Source organism: Talpa occidentalis, unplaced genomic scaffold, assembly GCF_014898055.3.
Source record: "Talpa occidentalis isolate TD23 unplaced genomic scaffold, MPIMG_talOcc4v2.1, whole genome shotgun sequence".
NCBI lineage: Eukaryota > Metazoa > Chordata > Mammalia > Eulipotyphla > Talpidae > Talpa > Talpa occidentalis.
In genome coordinates, this window is record NW_026555331.1 from 48873186 (window position 1) to 48898160 (window position 24975).

Here is a 24975-nt window from a genome sequence, read left to right on the forward strand (position 1 = left end):
GTCTTCTGCACTCTCTGTATGTCTTTAGGTATGTGGGACCATGTGACTAGTTGTGAGAAGAGGCACCTCTTGTGGGTTGAAACATCTAGTTAATGCTGTGACAACCTTAAGAGATCTCATTCTACCTTGTTCTCCAGTCATGAGCCAGATAGTAGATACTCCAGCAGTCCTAGTTAAAAGTAATCTGAGGGGCCTCCCTGGTGGCGCAAGGGGTTGTCTCAGCACTATAAAGCTATCAGCAGCCATGGTAGCGAGTTCCATCCCTGGGCAGAGAGCTAACCCACATGGTGCAGCAGAAATCTCTTGACTTGCCCACTGCTCCTCTCAGCTGTGTATTTCAGTCAATCTGCCTGTTCTGCTCCCCACTCTGTCTCTGGTGAATTCTCTCACCCCCCACCCCTCACCTATGGCCTACATACACCCAGCTCTTGTATGTATAAATAAATAAAATAAATCTTAAAAAAAAATAAAAAATAAAAGTAATCCAAGTACAGAATAAAGTTCCCAGCTCCTCTGCTAGTGATAGTTGTATAAGTAAGGAAAATAATTCTTGTTTTTAAGTGGAGATGTATGAGTGTGTTTGCTAACATGATAAAATTTAGCCCACTTTAGTTGACATAAATTGGGACTGGAAGTGGGATATTAAGTTGCAAGGGTACTAAAACCCTGTAAATTTGGCAGCGATAGTTAAAGGAGTAGGCATGAATAGGTAGTGAGGAAAATGTTTAAAAAAAAAAGTATTGGTCAGTATTTGGTAGAGTGCTGATTTTATTAATTTGGAAGTCAGATTACACACCTATTTAACTTGAGTGCCAGGAAATACAATCATAAAGCAGATGTTAGAAATAGTGCTTGTTGCTGTTGGCTATGCTTGGCAAGATATTACAAGAAAAATGTGATTAAAAGATAATTTTGTTGATTTATTTGCAGATATTAGAGGAAGTAGAAAAATTTAGGGGACTTGCAGAGTTGTAAGAATCAAATATTTCTTAACTCCAAAGAGTAGATGTTAGACCTTGCTTACCTGGCACCTGGAAAGTGAGGAGGACACTACTGGCTGATGGAGTAGAGACAGCCCCTGGCACAAAGTGGCAGGGCAATTGCTAAAGATTTCACCAGAAGAGGGGCCTCCCTGGTGGCTCAGCGGTTGAGCGCTGGGTTGCGAAGCTGCCCACAGCCTCTGCAGCACCGGTTCGATCCCCGGCTGCTCCCCGGCCACAGGACCTCTCCTGCCGCCCGCTGCTCCCCTCAGCAGTGTACTTTGGTCCTTCTGCCTGCTCTGCTCCCTGCTCTGGCTCTGGTGAATTCTCTCACCCTCCCGCGCTTCTGACTGTACCCAGTGCTTGTATAAATAAATAAAAATAAATAAATAAATAAAATAAAAAATAAATTAAAAAAAAATAAAAAAAAAAGATTTCACCAGAAGAGACCTGAAAAAAGGTCCTAGAGGAGGGGAATATTAAATGTGATCATGATTCAGGGCGTTCGTAAAAATATGGGAGGAAACAACACCTACAAGAACAATCACTTACTAGTATTAGGTTGTATCCATAACCTGCAGAAGAATGATGAGGGAGGGAGGGCTGCTACCCAGAAATTAATAGGTGTCCTCCTCTCCCTTCAGTAATTAATATGTTTCCTTTAATTTGTTCCAGGCAGATAACTACTGGTAAATCCCAGTATAATTCACATTGCATCATGTCTAATTGGGGGGTGGTCATATCACATGCTGCAGGAACCCACAGGCAACCAGCTGCATAGAACTCTGGATCAGCCCTCCAAAGGCACAACTCAAGCTCCATGTTGAGGGAAACACCTAAAACGATGGGTTGACATCCTTAAGAACATATTTATTAAATAAAAAACCTCTATATAAGGTTATGTCCACCAAGTGGAAAAGTGCATGGGTCCAAGAACCAAGAGGTGGAAGCAAAAGTGGCCTTTGTACCCATCACTCTCAATAACTCTGAAAAATATTGAACTTCCTCCCCAACACCCCCCAATTCTGGGATTTGAAGGTTTGTAAGTTCTGATCCTTAGAGGGACTATATATATATATATATATATATATATATATATATATATATATGGCTTTTTAAATTTTTTTCATTTATTTTTTACATCATTGTTCATTTTTAAACAATGTTTGCTCCCCCTCTGCCCACAAGTGTCATCCCCAAACAGATGGTTTCACTTAAAGGGATGTACTCTTGAAAGGGACACAGCAAGGTTCCTATTGAACTATAAATCATCACAGCCACCAGGGCACAGGGGTTTCCTTGTGCTCAGAGGTTAACAAACAAACAAACAAAAAATTGAATAATCATATCGGGCCTTTCTTAATCAGCAGGAAGAGTTAAAGTTGCTTTTACATAAATAAATGCTCAAGTGATAGTTTCAGTTGAGGGGAATTAGGATGGAAAGTGGAGGAAAAAGAGCATGAGCACCAGCTCTGTCCCATGATCAAATGCAGCCATGGAGGTTGTGATTCACCTCACTAACCTTCCTCTTCTGAGGTTCCATTCAAGAAGAGGGGTGCCTAAAAACCACAGAGGAACTGCTCCCTGAACCTGTGTAGGAAATACACTCACATCATGCAGTGAGTAGAACGTGGTGGCCATGAGAATGAGTCTCACTCCAACTAGAGGGAACTTAGTTTACCAAACTGTCCAATGGTAATATCCATTACTGTATTTGCTCTGGTGACACATTTCCCACGAACCTTTCACCATCAGTGACAAAGTGTATCAGGAATACTAAGACAAGTCCTTTTCTAGTGCATATGGGGTCACTATGACCGCTCATTTTGGCCCCAGAAACCCCTGGAAGTCTGGAAGAAGTTTTCTTTGACTGCTTTGGTCATCCAGGATGCTTCTAGCCACACTTCTTCCTTTCTCTTTCACTCACTGTCAAACTTGCATCATAATGTGATATGTCTCTCAGTCTTCCCTGGATCCTTTCCTCTTCTTTCTCACAGAAATTTCCCCTAATGAAATAATTACATGTTTATTCCCACTTGGTATTGGATTCTTAGAAATCTGAATAAGCACAATATTCTTTAGTTTTGGGAGTCCTATTTTACCATTGGGTATTGAGGTAAGACTAAACTGTCTTTTTTATATAAGTGTCTATATGTCAGAAAAAGCTGCATTTATTGCAGACTTGCCATAAAAAACTACCTCACATCACCCCAATTTTAAAAACCATGATGCATTACCCAAAGAATGTGGACTTTGAGCTTGATGGATGAGTTGGATGGGACTTTTGCTTTATTTCCCCTGGTTAGAGGGACAACGTGTTTTATCTTCAGAAAGGAGAATGAGCCAAGTATTTGATTATCAGATTAATGGGTTGTTGTGGTCATAAAAGCTGTCCCCTACCTATTTCTGATCTCTACCTTCCAGGAATATGTTTGATAGCATTTCCTGACCTTCGTGTAATTTGGTGGGAACAAGTGGCAAGAGCTGGCTAATGAGTACAAGTGGGAGCAATATGAGCATTTTTAGGCTAGGATATTTATCAGATAAATTTCTCCTCTCTAAAATAGTGGCAGCAATGTTCCTTCAGTCTGAATTCTGAAATGAGGACATCATAGAAGATAACAGCTAAATAACACACACAAAAATATCCTGTATGGGTAAGAAGTTAACTTCTGGTATTTTAAAACACAAGATTAATATCTGAGCACAATTCAATTCAGAGTTTCTCAAGCTAAATGTTCATCAGAATTGCCTGGAAGATATGATAGAACACAGATTTGGGGGCCTCACCTTTTCAATTTCTGATTTATTACATCTGGGGTGGTACCCAAGAATGTGCATTTTTAATAATTTCCCAGGTGATGCTGATGCTACTGGTCCAATGATCACACTTTTGAAAACTTGATCTAACCAATCCTGACATATACAATATCCTTTTGTGACCTATATAACTATGACCATAAAGTAGTTCAAGGATAAGCATAATGGAGGTCACTTTTTCTGCACAATGGGGTTCCACTCAACTTCTAAACAATTGGAAAATTGCTTTTCCCATCAATAGAAATGGGAAATTATCCCATATGTACTCCACAGTGTGGACAATAGGCTGAGTCAGCAGTCAAGGTACATCTAAGGAAAGACGGTACACTTTGAGACTGCATAAGTGGAAAAGAAATATTAGTAAATGAATTGGTCAGCATTCAGAGAACAGAATCTAGTTAGTTTAAGCAGGAATTGATTTAGTATATGGTATCAAATAGCTTATAAAAAATTAAGAAGGCTGAAGTAACAAATTATAGTTAGTCCTGTTCACTACTATGTCTATACTATCTACAAGTGTCTTATACTTAATGCCTATTTTTTGCTCAATAATTCCAAAAACTCATGTTTTTATTCTAATTTCTAATCACTCTGCTCACTGTGCCTCCTATCAGCAAGTATGCATAGGCTAGAATTGAGTATAAATGAAAACTGTTCAACGTGAAATTATTTTGAGAGACGGTATATGCTTATGTTCAGTCTACATTTGTATGGGTTGTAAAAAGATATGGATTCTGATTAGTATTCAGAGTAAATTTTCTTAAGTATAATTTTTCAAAACTCTTAAAATTTCATGAGTAGGAATGCTGTCGATGATTTTCTAGAAGCAATCAAGTTTTAGAATTTACTGGAACCATCCTCTAGAGATTCACAAAATAAATTTTGTTTTAAAATGGATGTGTATTTGTTGAACTGTGCACTTAAAGTATAGTGATTCTCTTGTGTCAATTATACCTCAATAAAGTTGATATCCAAATATTAAAAAAACAGTAGGCTTTTTTGTTTTTCCAGGGATTTTTGAAAACATTAACATAAAACAAATACAAAAATCCTGAAAATTAAGTGAAAGTAAAGAACTAACCAAATACTAAAGAAAGAGACTTATACCGAGCAAAAAAGATTTTTTTAATAATTTTTTTTTCTGTTACGCAATCTCAGTCCATGTAGCCTAATCTCTTTTTTCCCTCTGTACTTCTTATTTATTATATGATACTATACTTATAGAAAAACAAAGTCAAATTGAAGCTTCTTTTTTTTTTTTTTTTAATCTATTTATACAAGCACTGGGTACAGTCAGAAGCGCGGGAGGGTGAGAGAATTCACCAGAGCCAGAGCAGGGAGCAGAACAGGCAAAAGGACCGAGGTACACTGCTGAGGGGAGCAGTGGGCGCGGCAGGTGAGGTCTGCGCGCTATGTGAGACCCTCATTGGCAGCCAGGGATCGAACCAGCGCTGCAGAGGCTGTGGCTTTGTAGCCCAGCGCTCAATCGCTGCGCCATCAGGGGAGGCCCAAATTGAAGTTTCTGTTCAGGAGTAAAGCAGTTAAACTTTTTTTTTAAATCTGGAAGCTAGGGATTTGGAACATGAATGATTAAGGGGAAAGTGTTAAGAGAAAGATCATGCTATTAGATACATTTTAAAGCAGTACTGGAATAATAAATATCAGAAAGTGTGTATTATTCTAATCCACTCTATTTATGCAAATGTCACATAATACCAAGCTTTGTTCTTATACCAAGCAGTATTCAGAACTTCCATTCTCTGTTAACATTGGTAGAGTATAAATTGGTAATTGTGTGGTAACTATGCAATTAACTCATGTCACTACTGTACCTTTTCATTAGCGTCACCAAGAGTAGTATTACCCTCTCAGTGACCTCAACGTAAATGATAACATCCTTAGCTGTTAAAGTGAAAAAAAAAAATTAAGTGGATATAGCATTGTCAAGGGTGATGGAGTGACAACCTTGGAGACTGGAGTCCTTTTTTGATCTATCACATGCACAAATAGTGAAAATGCAAACCTCTCTAAGCAGCTTCATTAGTTCATCTCACCTCTTTTCTCCGAGAACAGAAGATTCCTAACATATTCTTTTACTTGCTAAGATGACTTGCAAAATTACCGATTGTGTTTGTGATTTTTCCAATGAAGGGCAACAGCCATGACAACCCCCCTCACCGAGTGTCACTGATTTGCCCTGCTTTCATGCTAGCAAATGCGCTTGGTATATATCTGTTGTTAAAGTACAACTTTGGAAAGTCTTATTATTGATTCTCATTTATTAAGTGTCTATTTGGGGTGTAAACAAAATTTATTTATCATTAAATTGCTTTTCCAGGGCCTCCCCGGTGGCGCAGCAGTTGAGCGCTGGGTTGCGAAGCTGCCCGCAGCCTCTGCAGCACTGGTTCGATCCCCCGCTGCTCCCCGCCACGGGAGGAGGGTCCCACATGGCGCGCAGACCTCTCCTGCCGCCTGCTGCTCCCCTCAGCAGTGTACTTCGGTCCTTCTGCCTGCTCTGCTCCCAGCTCTGGCTCTGGTGAATTCTCTCGCCCTCCCGCGCTTCTGACTGTATCCAGTGCTTGCATAAATAAATAAATAAATCTTTTTAAAAAATTGCTTTTCCAGGTTATACATTTAATCATATAGCTTATGTTGAACTATGGGTCAATGGAGAAGAAAACAAGTTTCAGGATATGGATGTCGCAGTGATTAAAGTGCAGGCTTGGGAATGAAGATTCACCTGGATTTGGATCCCAGTGTGAACATTACTGTTCAATGAGAGCGTAGAAAAAGAACCAAGACGTTTGTTTATGCTTCCTCAAACAAATGTTCTTTAATGTGTAATGTGAGGGAGAATTAGAATTATCTAAGTGCAGGAAAGAACTAGACAGAGATATGAGGAAACTGTCATATGAAAAGACCTTCTCATGAGACAGATCCCAGTACACAATGGGTTCTAAATGTGTAGATGTTTTGCGTGAATGTGTAAATGTGAAGGGGGGGTTGGGAAATTTTAATACATTTTTAACTTTAAAAAAATTATACCATTTGCGATATAGATAAAACAAAGGACAAGAAACAATGTGGGGAATCAAAAGATCATTGAAAGGTTTTAGGCAAGAAATGAGAGTAGTCTTTACTAAGGCATGGGTGATGGAGATGGAAAGATGGGGTACAGTTTCAAAAGACAACACTGACAATACTTGGATATTGAAGAGAAAGGAGAGAGAGATCATAGATAACTCCCAGTTTTTAGCTTGCAGAAGTTTACTCACATGGAGACTCCTAAAGAAAAATAGATTTGTGTGAAAAGGACTGAGATTTATCAAGGTGACCGTGAGAAATTCTAAGAGTAGATCATGAGTCCAACGTCTCTTGTATGTACAAATTCAGTAACCTGTCATCAGTGTGTCCCTGCCCTTCCATTTTCTGCAGCAAAGCCAGAATCATCTCACAAAATCCCAAATTTGATTACAATACTCCTCCACCTTACAACTGTTAAATGACTTCTCATTGCACTTAAAATTAAAAAAAAAAAAGTTAATCTAAAAAGCCTGTCTGACCAGGCCCCTGCGTCTCTGCTGATATTAGATTATATCATTCTTTTTCTTTTAAATTATATATTCTTCCCTTGGCCTTTTTTATTTTCTTGAAAGCATCACTCTCTCCATTCTACATGCTCAACAATCTTGGCTTATTTATTTTCTAATGATCGTTCAAGTCAGTTCAAACTTCTCCAAGGAAATCTTTTCTATCATATGTTCTCCTGGTCCTTCTAATTTTCAAACACTTATTGTCTATAAATTTGTAATTGTGAGATTGTTATATTTTAAAGTTTCTGTGCAAGGTTAAATTTGACTTGGTAAGATATCACAGTTTAACTGGATGCTGTGTTAGGTGAAATACCGGTCCTCTAAAGATTACCACACCTCTAGCAGGAACCTATGAATATTTTACTTTGTATGAAAAAAGCTTCGTAGGTTTGATTAAATTAACTATGTTTAGGTGGGGGAGCATCCTGTATTATCTAAGTGGACTCCATCAAATCTTGTGGATTCTAAAGCAGAAAACATTTTCAAGTGTAGTCAGAGAAAGAAATGTGGTGAAAGAAGCATGTTCAGAGCTGCTCCCTCACTGAAGTAGCTGGAGGGACATGTGCCTGTGTGTAAGTAGCCTCTACAGACTTGAAAAAGCAAAAGAACATTCTCCTCTAATGTCTCCAGAAAGGAATGCAGCCCTTTTGCATCTTGATTTTAGCCCAGCAAGATCTATGCTGGACTTTGAACTTATTGAACAATAAGTTAATAAACTGTGTTGTTTTAAGCTAGTAAGTTTGTAGTGATTTGCTACAGCAAGAATAGAAAACTTAATTAAGATGCAATCATGAATTATAATTTCAAGTATATTTCTTGTCCATGCATTTCTTTTTTTTAAATATTTATTTATTTATGCATATAAGAACTAGGGTATAGGCCAGAGGTGTCTGTGTGTAGTGGGGAGAGGATTCAGCAGAGACAGAGTGGCGAGCAGAACAGGCAGATCAACAGAAAAACTGCTGAGGGGAGAAGTGGGCGAGCCAGGAAAGGTGTGCTGCGCTATGTGGGTTATCTCTCTGGCTGGGGATCAAACTCATGTTGCGGTGGCTGGTAATCACTTGATAGCGCTATGTCCTCAATCCCTGCACCGCATTTCTAATTCAGAATTACACTGTTCCATCATGGTGCCAAGTCTCATGAAAATGTAGTTATTTTGAATTATCAATGCAAATATTTATTTTCAGTTTTGATCTTAGTTTAATTCATAGTAGCACTCGTAATAACAGCAACTGTTTTATTTAAGAAAAAATAATAAAGTTTTAAAAACTACATTGATTCCATAATTGTATGAAGAAATTATTGAATTATTATTAAAATTAATTTGAATTATTATTAATCTTAGTTCTGATAAATTGGTATCACATAGCTATAAATTTCTTCTTTTGCTAATGGAGCCAATATATTAATAGCAATCATTTGGAATTACTATAAGTATAATTAATTCAGATATATAGTCATATAGTATAGTTGTATAGATGAATAAATGTGTAGTGATCTATATGAAAAGTCATGGATCACAAAGTGACAGGTAAATGTACCTTCTGCAGTCACACTTGTTAGGTCTTTGAAAGCACAATTTTTACAAGTTAACAGCTGCATTTTGAAATAGCTAATGATTTTTTAAATCAAGTTAATTTCCTCTGTTTCTTATGTGGCTAATGATATCAGTACAGACCCAAAATGCATGAGAGAGGTCAACAAATGTTTTAAACCAGTACAAATTCATTATTAATTCTGTTGAGAAATGATTTTCCTGCTAATTTTTTACAAATATGATTTTTGGGACTTTTTGTTGCTGTTGTTGTTGCCCAAAGTATTTATTACAAAGTAAGAACATGACTATGCAGCTTTTATTTCACATTTCATCTCAGCCTATCCTACATCCTCTTGTCTCCCACTGGCTCTAATGAGTAGTTTCCTAGGGAACAACTAAGTGGCTAGTACACCAAATGGCCATCATGGAGAGCAGGTTTCAATAATCTCCCACCATCAAGACCATAAGGAATGAATTGTCCCTAAACACTTGTGTCTTATGTCCACCTGGGTGTAATATAAATGTCATACTCCAAATTACCCTGGGACTCTGCCCCTTAACCTGTCCTTTGACTCAATTTTTGTGACTGTATTTTTTAGGATGAATTCCTGAGTATTTATCCTTTGCTTCTTTCAAAATTTAGAAACTTTATAAAATTCAAGCTAGTAAGACAAGTTCATCCATTACATCCCATGAAACATTTCTAACCTGATGCAAATAAGTCTGTGGCTGTCCCGAGTGCCAGCAGTCATTAGTCCTGAGCATGTCAGATTTTACAACTTGAATGGTAAGGCCCTTCCCTAGGGCCTCGCCAGGGACTTTGTCAACTCCCTGTGTTCCTGAATCCTTTCCCAGGTAAAAACTCACAAAACTTAGAAAAACTTAAAACCTGGAGTAACTGCTGTGATTATTTGTTCTTTTGATACAAATTTGTTTTATAAATGTAACAAATACGACTTTTAGTCCACAAAACCAGTTGTACTGTAAATGTATAGTTTGATAATGAACTCAATGTCTGTTTTGAGTTTCTAATTTCTAGGGCAATACATTAACCTTATTGAATTCTTGGTAATTTTAATTAATTCAGGATCCCTCCCCACTCCATTACCTTCTTCATAAAAGTTCTCATTGACCTTCATCCAACCACTGAGAAGCAAAGAATTCCTGCTATTCTTCTGTCCCTGTTTGCTCTCCTGAGATAGACATAGTGTTGGAAGTTTCTGGAGCTTGGTTCACCAGTTGCTGCATTGTTCATTTTTCCTGACTCCCTATACTCACTCTCTCAGTTACTTCCAGCACCTCTCAGGGGTACATGGTCCATTTGGATCTCATTCTGCCCCACATTGTAAAGCTGCACAGACACACCAGACCTTTTCTTTTCTCTCTAATCCCTACTGGCCATGGAGACGTCTGGTTTTTTACAGCATCCTGACAATAATCACATAAGACCAATCGCTATGTCCCATCCAAAGTACTTGTGGTTAAAATGGCACAAAGGGAAATCAGTAACTACCAAAGAAAATATTTGGACCTGAAGAGAAAGCATACTTGTAAGTCAGAAATCAGACTAAACACTACAATTCTACACACACACACGCAAACACACCCCCACCCCAAATATTAAATCTCCACATGTCTCTGTTTTTAGTAAACTAAACATTATTTTCAGTGCTGAAATTTAGGTTAAAGCCAAGTGTATTCTACAATCACTGTCATTTTGCTTTGTAATCTTGGTCCTCTATATTTAGAATCAGAGATATTATCTTTTCTTATTTAGTTAATTGATTTTTTTTTATTTATTTATTCAAGCACTGGGTACAGTCAGAAGTGCGGGAGGGTGAGAGAATTCACCAGAGCCAGAGCAGGGAACAGAACAGGCAGACTCATGACAAAATACACTGCTGAGGGGAGCAGCGAGCACTGCAGGAGAGGTCTGTCGCTCCATGTGGGACTCTTGCAGTTTGGCCGGGGATTGAACGGTGCTGCAGAGGCTGCGGGCAGCTTTGCAGCCCAGCGCTCAACTGCTGCACCACCAGGGGAGGCCCTAGTTAATTGATTTTTATGGAAGTATTTTATAGAAAGAAGAGTAATGTGATCTTGACTTGAAAGCATCATAAAGTATAGTGCAAAAGATGCAGGGTAGTTAGTGACAAGTGGCTTGCTCAAATTAGCTGTGAAATTTTTGAAAAATATGTGCTATATTAGCAAGGTCACAGAAGTAAGGTAGAATATTTGTGAAAAATGAGATCTCTGCCCCCAACTTAATCTTAGGAAAGACAGACCAGCTATAACCTCTTTACACTGGGTGGGTATTTTGGTTCTAATCTCTAACATGCACTGCTTTCACAATAATTGGGGCCAGTTGTCCTGCTCCCATAACTTTCATGCACCCCAATAATTAACTTAATTCACAGAAGGGCATTAACATAGATGCTTTCTCAGTGAAACATATACCTTCTTTGTTCTGTTTCAGGTAAGACAGGCAAAGAAAACTTTGTGTTTTGAAGGAATGCTTTTATTTTTAATTATTTATAAACTGTCATTTTTTCCAAAGAACTTAAGATAAACTCCAAGTGTATCTAAGTTGTTGTTCCAGTCTGAATAGTACAAGAAGAGAAATAGCTGGCCTCTGTGCTATCTAAAAGATATATATTTACAGAAGCAGATGAGCTTCCCACCATTTCCTTTCCCTTGATTATATGCTCTTGATAGCATAAATTCACCTGTCTATGAAAAGACAGGGCTCTAACATTAACCCTGCTCTTTTCCAGACCTCAAGGAGGATGTTGAAGACCTGGCATCTGTAACAGTAAATACAAGAATGCATATTTTGCAGACATTGTTCTTTTTCTTAAACTACCTTCAAAGTAACAACAAAATATATCCTGCTAGAAGTTCCAAACATTCCATTCTGATTCTTTACTGTCCACAAACATTAGCTGAAAAACTGTGTGTTCAGAATTTTGATCAGGACTATATAGACTTAAAGAGAAGCAGAAGGCATATCATTTGCTTTAGAAAAATCTAGAACTTAATAGAGACAGTTGAAATATATTTATAAGAAATGATGAAGAAAATAAACATTCTATTTGCCAATGATTTCAAATGAATGATTAAACTTGTAGGAATACAAAAACAAATGAACAAAGTAAATTCATCAAAAGGAAGGGTTGATGAAGGCTGGAATTCCACAGATTGCCAGGATTGAAATTTCAGAGCATTAGTTATGCGTTTGAATTATGTGGAAGTCTTGAGGAGACATACAAAACAGACGTCAACATAACTTTATCACTGACATAGTATATTTTCCTATTCTCCATCACTGATTGTTATAAATCCTCAACAGTTTCAATTCAGTATTTTTATATCACACTGTAAACATCCTATCTTTCCATGATTTTTAACTCTGATATCTATCTCATCGATGTTAAAAAAAAAAGAAAAACAACATTTAAATTTAGTCCAAATGTAATTACAACAACAATAAAACCAACTATTAATGAATCTTCTAAAAATTCTATGGCTTTAATCAATGAAGTCAGTCCACAAATATTTCCTATCACCACTGACACTCTGAAACTACTCTCTCGGGTCACAGGAGAAATAGGGGGAGCTTGTCATTTTCATCTTCCTAAAATGCCTCTGCTTTTCTGGATAACATCATACCCCAGGCCTCCCTGGTGGTGCAAGGGGTCATGTGCAGCACTATGAAGCTATCGGCAGCTACCGCAGCACGAGTTTGATCCCCAGCCAAGGAGCTGACCCACAAGGCACAGCTGACCCACCAGGCACTGCTGCTCCCCTTAGCAGTCTGCCTGTTATGCTCAGTCTGCCTGTTCTGTTCCCCACTCTGTCTCTGATGAATCCTCTCATCCCCTACACCTCTGGCCTGTACCCCAGTTCTTGTATACATAAATAAATATTTAAAAAATAAAATAAAATACAAAGTTATATGGAATCATAAAAGTTATATGGAATCAAAGTTATATGGAATCATAAAAGACACCAAATATCCAAAGCAATCCCAACAAAAAAGAAAAAGGATGGAAGTATCACACTTCCAGAACTCAACCTATGTTAAATGAGTCTGGTACTAGACACACAGACCAATGGAATAGAATTGAGAGTGCAAAAATAAACCCGTCTATAAGGACAGTTTATCTATGATAAAGGAGCCAACAACATACACTGTAATAGGGGTAGCCTCTTCAATACATGGCATTGGGAAAACTGGACAATTGCATGCAAAGTAGTGAAACTACACCACAAGCTCACACCATACACAAATATCAATTCAAAATGGATAAGTGACCTGAAACCAAAAAAATACATGCAGAAAACACAGGCAAAACACTTCATACTTCATGTCATAAGCTTCAGTGATGTCATTAGGGATTCATCCCCAAATGCAAGGAAAGCAAAAGAGAACATAAAAATCTGGGACTATATCAAACTAAAAAGTTTCTGTTCAATGGAAGAAATCATAACTAAAACAAAAAGAGACCCTACGAATGAGAGAAAATATTTCCATGCATCTGACAAGGAAAGGACATCCAACTTATACCAAGAACTCGTACAACTGAACAGAAAGAAAAGAAATAACCCAACCAAACTGATGCACCCAGAAACTGAACCAGGGGGAGAGGTATAAGAATAAAGAGAAGAGAAGCACAATAAACTAAGGTGGTGGGTTATGGGTGATTTGGTAATGCATGCAGTATAGCAGTGATACCTATGGAGGGAGGGGCCCTAATATTATCTCAATTAAATAAATTATAATAATAAAAATTAAGAGAGAATATGAGAAGTTATTAACATTTCTAGATTGAAATGTTGGAATTGAAAAATGAGTTGTTTTAATGCTTTCATTGGTAATCAAATTGATAATTTTCTAAATTTACATCATGAACTGATAGTCTTGCTTCTATAACGTTTCTGAAAAATTTGCCTCTGAAATGGTAACCAAAAAATTCACTAGTCATAAAATTGGCAACAAAATCATATAGGATAAAAATATTACACTTTTAAAAATCAATTTTAAGCAAGGTTTTCACCTGGGTAATATGTATAGACAAGCTTCTACATTTAAGTGAACATTATATTAAATCTCATATACAACAATGTCACAAAAGCATAGTTAAAAGCTTTGTTATCAATAAAAATTATTGTGTTACATACAATATATTGTTGCCTTTGGGAAAACATACCACATAGATTATTTTTCATTGCTTTACATTTATTCTTCTTTTATCTTTTTACATAGACACAACAAAACTTTCTAATGGTTAATTTCCATATTCGTTTTGTCTCTGCTTATAAGACCTCACTGAGTATCTACAATGATTTTTATATATTAAATGTTAAATTATGAGATTGTTTTTATTTTGCTGCTTTGAAACAGTTACATTGAAAAAGCTTTCTTTCTGAAAGATATTCAGAACATTTGTAAAATTATGTTAATGAGCTATTATTGCTGAAAGCAATACATATTTATTTTTTGTAATAACTTTTTTAGAACTACAAATGTTATTTCTCTGATTTTAATATTCTAAGGACTTTAACAAAAATGATATGACTACATATTATTTTACTCAGATATTTTTGTGTGTTATTTGTAAAACTTTGGCTATGCTTTTCAAATTATTATGAAAGTTGGCTTTGAATAGTGTATGTGTTTATGTATATTGGGTTGAAAGTTCTTATATGTAAATATGAATAACATATGTGAGTATTTATTTTTAAAAATCATCCATACTTATCAAAATTTAAGTGCTTAGTCCATGTGTAGCTAGTATTGTGGAAGAGTTATCTTTAAAATGCAATAATAACATAATTTATAATAAATAGCAAAGAATAATGTTTCCTTGTAGTAGAAAGGGGAAACTTTGTATTTTACCAAATACAAAAGCTAAATATTTGTAAGGAATTAAAATGTATTAGATGATCTTTATAATCATGCAGATAATAACTTAGTATAAGAATGATTCATTTTCTTTAATATTCCAATTTCAACTTATTTCAATGAGAATATTCACCTGCATTTCCTTAAATAGCCACCAGATGGCTATATGAGCCCTTTCTTGGTTTTGAAGTTTTGTTTTGCTTTTTTATATCCTCCTCAAAACTAAAGATTTAAAAAAAAAAAAAAAACTAAAGATTTAAGCAAACCCTTATAGAATTTTAAAGAAATGTTGAAGTAATTAAAATATGATGCTATAATTCATGTGAAATCAATGACTGTGTGTTATTGTTTCTTCTGATTTTACTATATTTGAAGATGAATGTTATAAATTTTAAAGAATCCTCAAATCACAAAACTTTAAAATAATTAAATATTAAGCTCGCTTCTAGTCCAAAACATAAATTTTACAGGTTACATAACCCACGTATTTCAATTGCAGATGGGGTAAGGGACTACCCAAAGAAAGTACATTACAAATAAAGATTAAGAGGTTTATTTTGTTAAGTTACCTGGAAAATTACATATCCAAATACAGTCATTTTCATTTTGCTTATATTCTGTCAGTGCACTATAGAGAAAAATAGGCATAATAGTAAAAAGGCTGCAACATTTTTATGCTCAATTCTTAACACTACATTTTTGTTTAAAAAACAATTGTCTTAAATATAATTAGCTTTATGCTACCATAGAAAAAACAGAGTCCTTCAATTCTGTCAAGTATTACTATATAATGTAATTGATTCTTAGCACATTAACTTAGCATATATTTTCCAAAAACAACACTTAATTTTATATAATTTTTATTAACTACTTACAAATCATGTATGTTATGGTTTTGAGTATAGATTTACATTTTCATAAAATTGCATTTAAAATAACAAATAATACTGAAATGATTTATCATATTCAGTAGTCCCTATTATTTTTGTGTGAAAACATAGTTGTCTATGATTACAACTATGACATTTTACATGGAATAAACAAGTTACCTTTTCCTGCCAAAAACATGATGGCTAGCCTGGGAATGTTAATACTACCTTGCTACATCCCCACAGCAAAGAATGGAACAGAGCCTGGGAGAGGGGAGAGCCAAGGAATGTCTGGGTAATGCCACTTTAGTGGGTCAGAATTTACATATTACAACTCAGACATGTTAAAATGTGGCAGGCTTTCTTTTCTGTCTCTTATTTCATCTTACTCTCAAGTACCCTTTTTCAATAGATAATCAGAGAAAAGATCAACCAAACCTTCATATCGGTATGTTATTTATTCTTATTAGTATGTTTAAATGGTCATTTCAAGCTTCTGATCTAGAAGGGTCTTTCCTTTTTTTTTTTTTTTTTTTAACCAGGGTAATATACAAGACAAGACAAAGAGGACTTATCCTCTAGATTGGGAGGAAATGTCCTCTGGCTGAACTGCTGTTTTCTTGTCCATACTGTCTCCTGGTGCTTTCATGTCACTGACTATCCTATGGAAGTCCTGGTCAACCAGACGTCTCTTCACTGTATCCCTTCTTAAACCTTCAAGAATCTCTACTGCGTGCCACATAGACTACGGGGAACTGGCCCCTAGTGCGCAATAACTTGAAATATCTCTATTTACTCTGCTTTGGCTGAACAATAATTTTATGATGGGCTGTATAATATAGTCTCTCAGATTTCCAATCAGAAGGCTGATACAAAAGGAGCCTTTCCTTTCAGTTTTCCCCTCACTTTCTTAGTGTTTTATGATCCCACGTCAGAACTTTTATCTCTTCTTTCAGGGTTGAGTTGGGTGATAGAGTGAAAGAGAAGTTGTTTCTGCATCATGACGTTATTTCCTCCAGGGAATGAGCGTCCTTTCCCTGTGAATTATGGGAAGTTTTCTTACTTCGCTTCAGCCCTTCCTCTATTGCTAACCCTCATGCTCAGACTCCCAAGTTTTGCTCTGCCTTTGCAAAGACAAGGTGTGTGGACTAAGAAATATTTTCTACTTCAACAAAGCTTAAGTTCAAAAATTTCACTACTGTCTCAAAGTATATTTTAAAAGTTTAGTTGGGGAGTGTATGTTGAGTAATAACCATTTTATTTGAGGCTATTTATGTTACGTCTGTGAAAGATGGAATTAAATAATTAAGTGGCTAGGGAGTCATGGAAAACTAGACTCTGTCGTGGAAGAAAACATTAATCTAAATATTTCAAATATACTTTTACTATTTCATAATTAAGATTAAGTGGTATACATTCTCATGTTTATGTTCCTAATATGTGCTCCTAATATTACTCCATAATTCTCAGAAATAAATGCTGAAATGGCATAAAATTTGTAATTGATAGCCAATGAATTTTGTTACTCACCCATCTGGAGCTATAAGCTCATCTAAAAGCACATACACTTATTCATTCTTCATTCATTCATTCATTCATTCATTCATTCGTGTGCCAGATGAATGTGAAAAAGAAATACGACGATAATAATAATAATAATAATACAATCCCATATTCAGCCCAAACATTGTCTCTCCATACAATGCTATAGCGTTTAAAGAAGTCTTCAAGGCATTAAGGGGCAAAATCTGGGTATCCATTTATGTTTAATTTTTTCATGGTGCAATTAACTTGAGAGAATCCTCTGGGAAAGAAATTGGTTCTATTGCACTTGTTATTACTTTTATAATCAGGAAAAAGAGCATCATAAAAGGACATGATTTTGACCTCACCCTGGCCCTCACCCTGGCCCTGGCAGCTCTAATTAAAAAGTGAATGTATCCAATGTCTTACAGAATAAAGCCCTTTTATAAAAAAATAACCTTTTGATGGAGAAACCACACTGTTTGTACACCAAAAAGTAATTTTAAGGCTTATTTTGAGTTAATGCCAGGGTAAACAGAAGCTGAAGCTTCTTGCCCTTCTTGTCTCTTTACCAAGGAATCAAAGCAGATCTACTTCAGCATTCTGCTTTTACAAATATTCTACTGTAAATTTTATGCAGTTTGCAAGGTCAAAAATCCCTTTCAGTGACATTTTGGAACAAAAATGAAATACTGGATCTATGGCTGTATGGTGACTAGATTTTAACAATCTCTACAGAAGAAGCCTTATTGTGAAGGAAGCCAAATTGAATACTGAAATGTTCCAAGGAGTTGTCAACAGTTCATTTAAGGAAACATTAAGGAAACATCTCACTCTTGAAATTTAATTTTGACCCAGTTTATGAAAGTTGGAAAGTCAGAGCATTTATGTTTCAGTGAAGGGAAATTTTTTTGAAATCTGAGTTTATCTCTTTAATGTAACGTATGGAAATGTGACCACATTAAAGGTAGATTTGTTTGTAAAGGAATTTCCAACTGGGTAGTTCTTAAAATCTTCCAATGGCAAATTAATAGACGGAAGGAATTTCACCAACCACCCAAAAATCAGTTCAAAAAGTGTAGCCAAGTAGACTAATTATTTAGCCATTGATTATTTTATCGTGATGAAAGACGGGCAGCTTATGTCATAATAAACACTTCAAACAAACCATCACTAATAAGGACTTATAGTTTAAGCTCAGGAGAATGTAAGTAGTTCTTCACATGGCACTTTATTTAATGATGTCATATGTTATCCCCACGTCTTTACAATTTACAAAATGGAGTTGTGCACTTGATCTAATTTGGTCTCCTCATGATATGGTACAGCAGTTGTCTTTTAAACTTTTTATATTTATTCTCACTTTGTAGATATTTAAATCATCAAAATTAAGTACCTTGACTAAACAACAGAAGGGCAGGATACACTTAAATGCAGGATTTCTTGATTCCAAATTATTTGCAAATACTAAATGTTCCCTTGGTATAAATATATCTATCATATTTATAAAGTTGCCTACTTTCTTCTTACCGGATATTTAATACCACCAAAACATCACATGGCTTAGTTAGGTTAGCTGTTTTTAATGCATGTCTTTTTCTTAGACCTTAACCACTCCTATTAATCTTTCCTGTTAATGACATCTCTAGCTATGGAGAGCAAACTATAGCAGACAGGAAGTTTATCTAGAAGATTTCTGGAAGTTTCTGTTCCACATTGAAGAACTTGGAAGTCACCATAGCATTCCAATTAGTGATAAAGCTAAACACAGTGAAAAATCAGTGCCTCCCTGGTGGCGCAAGGGGTTAAGACACAACCTATGAATCTATCTGCAGCCACTGCAGCACGAGTTTGATCCCCGGCCAGGGAGCTACCCACATGGTGCAGCAGACTTCTCCTTTCTTGCCCACTGCTCCTCTCAGCAGTGTATTTCAGTCACTCTGCCTGTTCTGTCCCCCACTCTGTCTCTGGTGAATCCTCTCACCCCTCCCACACCTCTGACCTGTACCCCAGTTCTTGTATGCATAAATAAATAAATCTTTAAAAAAAAAACAGTGAAAAATCAACAACTCCTCTTGAGTCCATAAGAATGTAAAGGACACAGGGCAAACCACTGTTTCCGATAATGGAGAGACAGTGGTGAACACAGGGAGCCAAGGCTTAGCGGAGTAGAGACACAGAAACCACTGCCTGAACCAGTGTCAGGATGAAAAAAAAAAATTCAAACTATAATTGACAAACTGCCTGCAGCCTAATATAAACAACTCTGAAAGAAGGGACCCAATAGGAGGACCTTATATTCCAGTGAGTTTGTTCTTTTTTTTTATCGGTGAATATTTTTTTTATATATTTTTACATCATTTTTCATTTTTGCACAATATATGCATTTTCATCTTGGTTATAGTCCCCATACAATTTCCAGCCCCCTTATTTTGACCCTAATCTTTCTTCCTCTCCTCCCCACCTCTGTAGTGTGTCTCTGGTTTATAGTTGCTTTGTTGTTTTTTGTTTTTTTTTTTTTTTTTAAATATTAAATTTTATTTTTATATTCCCCATACAATTGCAAACGCCCCATTCTGACCCCAATCCTTCCCCTCCCGCCCCCCACCCCCAAAAGTGTCTCTGGTACATAGTTTTTTGTTGATTTTGATTTTCACTTTCTTATATTCATTTTCCTGGTCCCTTATTTAAGTTTTCTAGATTCCTGCTATGAGTGAGACCATCCGGTATTTTTCTTTTTCTTTTTGGCTTATTTCGCTGAGCATGATCCCTTCCAGTGCCATCCATGTTGCTGCAAATTGCATGTGTTTATCTTTTTTGAATGCTGAGTAATATTCCATGGTATATATGTACCACATCTTCTTGATCCAGTCATCTATTTTTGGGCATTTGGGTTGTTTCCAAAGCTAGCTATTGTAAACAGTGCTGCTATAAACATAGGAGTGCAGGTGCTCTTTGGAATTGATGTTTCTGTGTCCTTTGGGTAAATACCTAGGAGTGGAATTGCTGGATCATATGGAAGCTCTATGTTTAGTAGGTCCAGAATCTCCACACAGCTCTCCATAGTGGTTGGACCAGTTTGCACTCCCACCAACAGTGCACAAGAGTTCCTTTTTCTCCACATCCTCGCCAACATTTGTTGTTGCTAGTTTTTTTAATATGTGCCATTCTCACTGGTGTGAGATGGTATCTCATGGTAGTTTTGATTTGCATTTCCCTGATTACAAGTGATGTTGAACATTTTTTCATATGTCTGTTGGCCATTTGCATTTCCTCTTCAGAGAAGTTTCTTTTTAGCTCTTCTGCCCATTTTTTGACTGGATTATTTTCTTTGTTGTTGCTGAGTCTCATCAGCTCTTTGCAGATTTTTGTGATCAGTCCTTTATCATTAGTGTTTGGTTGCAAAAATGTTCTCCCAGTTGGTGGGGTTTCTCTTTGTTTTTGTTATTGTCTCTTTTGCTGTGCAGAAGCTCTTTAATTTATGTAGTCCCAGCTGTTTATCTTTCTCTTCACTATCACTGCTTTGGGTGATGTGTCTGTAAAGATGTCTTTGATGTGCAAATCCCGTAGTGTTTCGCCTATATTTCCTTCTATGTATTTTATGGTTTCAGGTCTTATGTCTAGTTCTTTAATCCATTTTGAGTTGATTTTTGTGTATGGTGTGAGGTAGTGGTCAAGCTTCATTCTTTTGCATGTAGCGACCCAGTTTTCCCAGCACCATTTATTGAACAAACTTTCTTTGCTCCAATGCATAGTCTTTGCTCCTTTGTCAAAGATTAGTTGACATAAATCTGTGGTTTATTTCTGGATTTTCTATTCGATTCCATTGGTCTGTATGTCTGTTCTTGTTCCAATACCATGCAGTTTTGATGATTATGGCTTTGTAGTATAGTTTGAAGTCTGGGAGTGTGATGCCTCCATTTCCTTCTTTTTTTTCAGTAGAGCTTTGGCTATTCGGGGTTTTTGGTGATTCCATATGAATTTCATCAATAATTGTTCTATTCTTTGAAGAATGCCATTGAGATTTTGATTGAATAGCATTGAATCTGTATATTGCTTTTGGTAGGATGGCCATTTTATAATGTTTATTCTTCCAATCCATGAGCAGGGGATGTCTTTCCATTTCTTTGTGTCTTCTTCTATTTCTTTTAACAGTGTTTTATAGTTTTTCTTGTATAGGTCCTTTACCTCTTTTGTTAGATTTATTCCCAATATTTGATTTTTTTTGTTTCGATAATAAAAGGGTGGTTTTTATTTCTTCTTCTTCAGATTTATTGTTTGTGTATAGGAAGGCTACTGACTTTTGCGTGTTGATTTTGTATCCTGCCACTTTACTGAATGATTGATGAGTTGAATTAGTTTTTCTGTGGAGATTTTTGGGGTTCTCTATGTATATTATCATATCATCTGCAAATAGTGATAGTTTGACTTCTTCTTTTCCTATTTGGATTCCTTGGATGTCTTTCTCTTGTCTTATTGCTCTGGCTAGGACTTCCAGTATTATATTGAAAAGCAGTGGTGAGAGTGGACATCCTTGTCTTGTTCCAGATCTTAATGGAATTGCTTTCAGCTTTTCACCATTGAGAATGATACTGGCTGTTGGCTTGTCATAGATGGCCTTTATGATGTTGAGGTATGTTCCTTGTATCCCAAGAATTTCAAGGGCTTTTATCATGAATGGGTGTTGCACTTTGTCGAAAGCTTTCTCAGCATCTATTGATATTATCATGTGGTTTTTATATTTCTTTTTGTTGATGTGTTGGATAACGTTGATTGATTTTCGGATGTTAAACCATCCTTGTGCCCCTGGAATGAATCCAACTTGGTCGTGGTGAATATCTTATGGATACATTGTTGGATTCTGATAGCTAAAATTTTATTGAGGATTTTGCATCAGTGTTCATTAGGGAGATTGGCCTATAGTTTTCCTTTTTTGCGTTTGTCCTTATTCGGTTTTGGTATTAGTGTAATATTGGCTTCATAGAACGTGTTTGGTATTGTCCCTTCCTTCTCAATTTTTTGGAAGAGTTTGTGAAGGATAGGCACTAATTCGTCTCTGAATGTTTGGTAGAATTCATTTGTAAATCCATCAGGTCCTGGGCTTTTGTTTTGGGGAGGTTTTAATTACCATTTCAATTTCGCTGCTTGTAATTGGTCTGTTTAGGTGTTCTATTCTTCTTTATCTAGCTTTGGGTGATTGTAGAGTTGTAGGAATTTGTCCATCTCCTCTAGATTGTTGAACTTGTTTCCATATAACTGTTCATAGTAGTTACTGATTATTCTTTTGATTTCTGCTGTGTCCGTTGTGATTTCTCCTCTTTCATTTATGATTCTGTGTATTTGTGCTTTCTCCCTTTTTTCCTTTGTGAGCCTGGCTAGGGGTTTGTCTATTTTATTTATTTTTCAAAGAACCAGCTCTTGGTTCATTGATCTTTTGGATTGTTTTTTTAGTTTCAATTTCATTTATTTCTGCTTTGGTTTTTATTATTTCTTTTCTTCTACTGGTTCTGGGGTTTTTTGTTGTTCTTTTCTAGATCTTTGAGCTTCGAGATTAGGTTGTTTCTTTGAGTTCTTTCTTGTTTTTTGATGTGAGCTTCTATTGCTATATATTTTCCTCTTATTACTGCTTTTGCTGCATCCATACATTTAGGATATTGGTGCCTCCTTGTCATTCAATTCAAAGAATTTTTTAATTTCTTCGTTGATCTCCTCGTTAGTCCAGTGGTCTTCCAGTAGTGTGGCTTTTAATCTCCATGAGGTAGGATAGTTCCTTGCCTTCTTTTTATGATTTATTTCTAGTTTGATGCCTTCGTGGTCAGAAAAGATGGTTGGTATGATTTCAATCTTGGTGTATCTGTTGATGTTTGTCTTGTGCCCCAGTATGTGATCGATCCTGGAGAATGATCCGTGTGCGCTTGAGAAAATGTGTACTCCGTTTCAGGCTGACATCAGACTTCTCTGAAGAAACACTACGGGCAAGGAGAGAGTGGAGGGATATAGTTGCTTTTTGATTGTGATTTTTAACTATAGAAACCTGACCAGGTTCTCACAGTAATTATCAGAGGAAAATCACCTCAAGCTGCAGGCAGGAGTAGGAGTAATCATTTTAAAATATGCCAGAGCACATAATTCTGAACAGAGCTGCCCTTGGAGGAAAGTAGTTAGCCAAAGCCTAACCTTTAGGTATTATCAGAGTCTAACTGAACAGAAGTAAGGGAAATACTCAACTCCAACATACCCTTGTCATCACATTCTACCTAAGGGGGAGAAAGAACTTGAGAGGCACTTGTGAAACTAATAGTTTAGAAACACAGACTCTATAAAAGTCTGACACCTAATCATAGGACTAGAAAATATTTTCCCTTTCTCTATACCACACCACCACATTACAGGTGTCATTACAGCAGTTCTGTTTACTCATGCACCATTTGTGTCTCTTAAGAAAAAAATTACAAAACTTACTAAAAGGCAGAGGTTTAAAACATGAAAGAACCAGATATGGCAGGGATGCTGGAATATATAGCAATTATGATTTATATGTTAATTATTCTAAAGGATAAAGTAGATAGCATGAATGAACAGATGGACAATGTGAGCAAAGAGATGGAAATCCTAAGAAAATGCCAAAAAGAAATGTTAGCGATTAAACACTGTAATAGAAATAAAGCATGACTTGGATAAGTTCATTACTAGAGTGGATGTGGCTTAAGGAAAGAATATCTCAATAGAAACCTCCAAATGTAAAAAACAAATAAAATGAAAACTATAAAAATAGAAGAAAATAGCCAAAAATGTGAGTCAATCACAAAATGGATACACATAATGGGACTATCAGGGGAAGATAGAAAAGAACAAATACGTGTGTAGGGTAAGGAAAAATATCAGGCTTTTCTGCCCTCCCGCCATCAGGATAGATGAGGGAACCCTGTGATCCTGAATACATGCCTGATGGCGGGCACCTGGAGTGGGTACACCTGGGCTAAGACTCTGCTTTTAAGGGCAGCATCATGGGGACACCAGGAGAAGAAGCAGCAGAAGCCGAAAGAGAAGGCCGAAGCAGAAGCAGGGAATGCCAGAGAGCCCAGATAGAGTGAAGATTTGCTGGGGGCTGGGAGGACTGCCAGCCTCCCAGCCCCCCAGCACCCCTGCCTGCCACGTACCCGCTGAACCCCAATAAAAGACCTGCAAAAAAAAAAAAAAAAACAAAAACCACTGAGGACTCTGACTCCTCCTTTACCCGGTCTGCATGGGATCAGAAAACCTGCACTGTGTCCTGTTTTCCTGCCCCTACAATTGGCGTAAGTCGGCAAGATGACCCATGCAGATGGGTATGGAGCCCTCCGAAAACCTGGAGGGACAAAGAGTAACAGACTGTTTCCCTGTGATGATGCTGGAGGCGTCATGGCGACCCAGGAGATGGACAAGGTCCAGGATCTACAGGACAAGACGACACCTGAAAGGACCAGCCAAAGACACCTGAGGCAGCAAGAATCATCGGCAAAGAGAGGGCCAAGATTTGGAGCTCGCCAGTGCTGATTCAGGGAGAGGCCAAGAGACTTGGACTGATGGACTGATAATTGAACTTGGACTGACAATCCCGCCAGAAGGCGGAGGACCTTGCAGGTTGATATGTTTTGGGATGCTGGGGATGGAACAGTTTTGATTGTAAACCCCAGGAGATGGGAATCCGGGGGTGGCCAGTGGGCCTTGATGGCCAAAAGCAGCCTGTGTATGCCCAGCAGCCAGGTGG